The sequence below is a fragment of the Littorina saxatilis genome, linkage group LG8 (assembly GCF_037325665.1).
Source record: "Littorina saxatilis isolate snail1 linkage group LG8, US_GU_Lsax_2.0, whole genome shotgun sequence".
Classification (NCBI taxonomy): domain Eukaryota; kingdom Metazoa; phylum Mollusca; class Gastropoda; order Littorinimorpha; family Littorinidae; genus Littorina; species Littorina saxatilis.
The window spans coordinates 38,029,972-38,034,395 of record NC_090252.1 but is presented as its reverse complement, the minus strand read 5'-3'; the positions used below and the strand labels follow the sequence as shown (position 1 = coordinate 38,034,395).

The following is a 4,424-nucleotide window of genomic DNA, read 5'->3' as shown; positions in this document are numbered from 1 at the left end:
AAAGTTTCAATCACATCCGATGAACTTTGTCAAAGATATAAAATGTCTAATTTTTCCTTTGACGCTGACCTGTGACCTTGAAAAAGGTCAAAGGTCAACGAAACCATCGTTAAAGTGTAGAGGTCATTGGAGGTCACGACTAAACAAAATATGAGCCCGATCGCTTTGATAGTTTCCGAGAAAAGTCCAACGTTAAGGTGGTGTCTACGGACGGACGGACAGACTAACACTGACCGATTACATAGTCACTTTTTCTCAAGTGACTCAAAAACAGGCTGAGCATCAGCACCAGCGGGAGGCAACCACACCAGACAACAACCAGCCGGAGGCAGCTGCACAGGACAACAGCCAGCCAGAGGCAGCCGCACAGCTCAACAGCACCCCATACCCCACCCAAGCGGCCTACAGGAAGGCTGTTGCCAGAGTTCGGGCTAAGATTAAAGCCAAGGGGTCAAAGCTCGCCTTCCTCTACAAAGGACTCCTCAAGTGTTCAGGTTTGTTATGTTTTCCTGTGGGCGTATGCTTTTAAATTACAACTTGAAGGCAGCAGTCTTATCACTGAAATTGTTACCTTTTGCATGTGTTCATATGGCATTTTATGTATGTGATGCTGATTTTATTTGTTTGGATGATTTCAGGGAGAAAGACCAGGCAGAAGCTGAAGGAGATAAATGTGAGCTTCCATACACCTGAGAAAAGAGCGGACATTCGACAACATGTGGCGGACCTCCGTGGGAAACGGGACAAAGCAACCCTGGGCTACAAGCGGCGACTCTCCGAGGCCTTTGGGACGCAGGACAGTGGGTTGTCTAATCGCAACATGGCAAGCAAGTCCACCAACCTCTACAAGAGGAAAAAGATCAACCCGACTAACCAGCTTGTGCTCAGTAGTGGAATGCATGAATGGAGACTATCAAGCTAGTTGGGAACTAAATCCAAAGTTCGAAACTATCGCTCTAGTGCGCAATGCATGGCACGATATTTTCAAATGTTCCGACCTAAGTTGGTGACTAACTTGCCTGAATTTGGTCCTCCTCCGAGGAGGACCAAATTCCTTAGTTTCGAACTATTGCAAAAATACAAATGGCGGCCGCCATGACAGTCTTTGATTCTGCTGTACAAAAAAATCAAATATTCGGCAGTCCGACGCATGAACCAAAGAATGATGTCGACAAAGAAGTTGAAACATTGATTGCGCTTTGGAGGAGGTTCAAATACAAGTCGTGAAGTGACCGGCACAGCTGATTTGGGACACGATCTACCTTGAGTCGGGAGATTTGCTATGAACATTGACTAAATTTCCACTTTTTACATCAGCGACTGTACAAATTTGGCTTGTACATCTTCCTGTCGCTGATTTTAATCGGTTTGGATCATCCAACAGGTAAGAGCAAGATTCATCCGTTGTGTGCGTGTAGTTTGTGTGTCCCACGGTGTGTGTGTTCGTTTGTGCGCCTCGGTGTGTGAGTGTGTGTCAGATTATATTGCAATAATACATTTGTTGGAAAGTGAGAGCAAGGGTAGATCTAGATCTATGGGCCAGGCAGTACTGTCTGAGTGTCTCCGAAACCGTGTTCAGTGTCATAGGAAAATAGGCCTACGAGCCATTGTGTAGTGGTGACGATGAAAGATACAGTTGTTGTTTTTCTGACAGTGACATTGACAATGAACGATCGTCAATGCATCAATGATTATGCACAGCAGCATCGGTTTCTTCGGAACTGTGCACTGTTGACTGAATTTCCCACGGTGGAGCAATGAACAGTAGACACTAAAACAAAGCAAATCTAATGCATTGAAGCATCGCTGTAGATCTATCTCATTCAACTAACAATATAATGCAGTGAATGGCAAATCTATCTCTGAATGAACTGTTGTGTATCCTTATTTGCTGTAAATGTCCTGGCTCACACTGCACTCCCAACATTAGAAGTATGTTTTCTAAGCTGAATGCATGTGTAATTAGATATAGTAAGTGTGTAAAGCCAAGAGTAACACTAACTGGCCCAAAACAATTTTTGTGTGTATACAAATGAAGAAAGAAACTGACTTCACTTGAATCACTGCCACTGAAAGTGTGTCTATTGTGTATTTTTAGAAGGGTTATTCAACAATGACTTATTTTTCTGTTTAAATACTTGATATTTACTCTGCATGAACAGAGTCAGAGGTAAATGCTGCTGTATAAACTATGATTGTGAAAGAGGGGATAAAAGAATTAATGAGCGAGTGGTTTAATTATAATACAGTTATTATTTATTGTTAATTAATTATTTTATGGTGTGTTTTTTCAGGCCTCCTAAGAAACCAGAGATGATGTGTGATGAAGTGTTCATACAGCTCTTGCATTCAGATATATATATGGATTCTGGAGAGGATTCAGACTGAGTGGACATGCTGCTTTACAGACTACCATGAAGAGTAAGTCACACATTTCTGTACCACTACCAAGTACCTGCTTGTGCCTATTAAATTGTTATTGTAAAATTGATTTATGATATGTAAATTGGCACTGGTGATAGTAGTTTGAAGCTGTGTAGATGTTTTTGGCAGACTTTTGTACGTTGTGTTGTAAAGAGATCTGCGTTTCACATTAGATGCACTTACAATCTAGATCACATTCTGCTATGTCAACACTTGTTACATCTGAATCTGAGAGTAGTGGCAGGAGATGCAAGTTTATTGACACAAAAACATTACGGCTTTGTATAAAATAAATTCTTACATCTGTATATATCCTTGCATAGTACAATTTGTACTATTTATACAAAATGGTACATACAGCTTGGTTTTAGTTCTCTTTCTCTTCTCAAATCCTTTGCCACTATTCTTAAAGTAAATTACACAGTGTGAATGAACTAATGCAGCACAGGAAAGTAAAACAAAATTGCAAGATAAAATGAAATCATTACTAATTTACTGGAATTATTTTAAAGGCACATACAGTTATTCTTCCCTTGGCTCACCATCCTAGATCTTGCCAGGCTTTTACATGGAATAAGAATGAATCTGTTCACTCGGATACTTCTACATTCAACACCCTGGCTTCTTCCTGCTCAGAGTTAGATTTTGTTGTGGAAACCACTCTCAGATTAACAAAAATGTTACTTCTTTACTTCTGCGAGTGACTTTTGAGAAATTCGTTCATAAACAAAATTCAACTATGCACATGAAGCAGTCACTGACTGTCAGGGTGTCAATATTTTATGTGTCTGGGTGAAGTTATGTTCCTATCCCATGTACAGCTGGCCAGATCTGAAATGGCCAAAATCAATGGGATCAACACACATCCCCAGAATCTTCATCACTGGAAAATGTGGTGGGTTGAATGTATTTTAATAAAAAGGCTGACAGGCGAGTGCTTTGGATCCTGAAAGTTCTGTTTTGGACTGAAATCGAGACACATTTCCCAATGAAACTCAAACTGTATAGCGTTGATGCTGAAGAGCGAAAGTGTGTGGGTTGAGGGCACACTTGTTTTTGACTAAAATCGAGAAACATTTCTGCCGAGCACAAAGTTCATACACGCACAGATTTTTTTTTAATAGTTTAGATTACAATATCACACACACCATCCCCGATCCCAATTGTCATGTGAAGAGCAAGTGCTTCCTCACCCCCCTCCCCCCCCACACACACACACACACACACTGCTCAACACGTACACACCTTCTCCCCCCAACACACACCCTCCCCTCGCTAACCAAAACCCATCCCCGTGAATACTGAAGGTGCTCAGTTATATGTTTTCTTTATTTTTCAGGAAGGACCGCTACATTAAGGGAAGGCTGTTTGCACCTTGGTTCCTGGGTTCGCTGGGGACGATGATCAAATTCAGAGTACCATCACAATTCTGTGCTTTTCCATCTGATTCGGCTGAGAATGCTTGCAGAGGTTTCTACACTACCCGTCATAAAAAGTAGGCAGATGCGTTTGAGGGCAGATCTTACTGATGAGGCTGTTGATTGAAAAACCAAGTATATGACTGAAAAGGCCATTAATTTCCCTACTTTATTCAGAAACAAAATTGGGTTTTCATGACGTAGTGTCTATGCAGTGAAACCTGCAACACGGACACCCCCCCCCCCCCCCCTCCCACAAATCAAATTCACAAAATCAAGCTTCCCGTGTTAAAATCAACAACACAAATCAGAACAACTAAACCGAAACATGTTTTGCATGTCATTAGACAGAACAATCAAATCTTTATCCAAAACAATCCGTTTTGTTCACATATATCTTGTCTAACATGAACGCTATGGCATGCTGAGCGTGTAGTTGTCAATCCTCTCAGTTTTTGAAGTCGTTTTAGCGGGTAATGAGACCAAAAATGGTACATTTCAGAACTCCTCAACGCATTGTCTTAAAACTGTCAGTGATTTGTGCTAACACACGTCGTTAAGTACAAAAATGAGACCAAAAAA

The 4,424-nt window shown here is 41.2% G+C and overlaps 1 long non-coding RNA gene across 1 annotated transcript; it reads left to right on the top strand.

The window, feature by feature from the left end:
- The first annotated feature begins 889 nt into the window (after positions 1 to 889).
- Positions 890 to 4,077, top strand: LOC138973475 (uncharacterized). The gene is made up of 3 exons (XR_011458033.1): positions 890 to 1,384; positions 2,295 to 2,421; positions 3,764 to 4,077. It is a non-coding gene; the product is annotated as an uncharacterized lncRNA (long non-coding RNA).
- Positions 4,078 to 4,424: the final 347 nt, after the last annotated feature.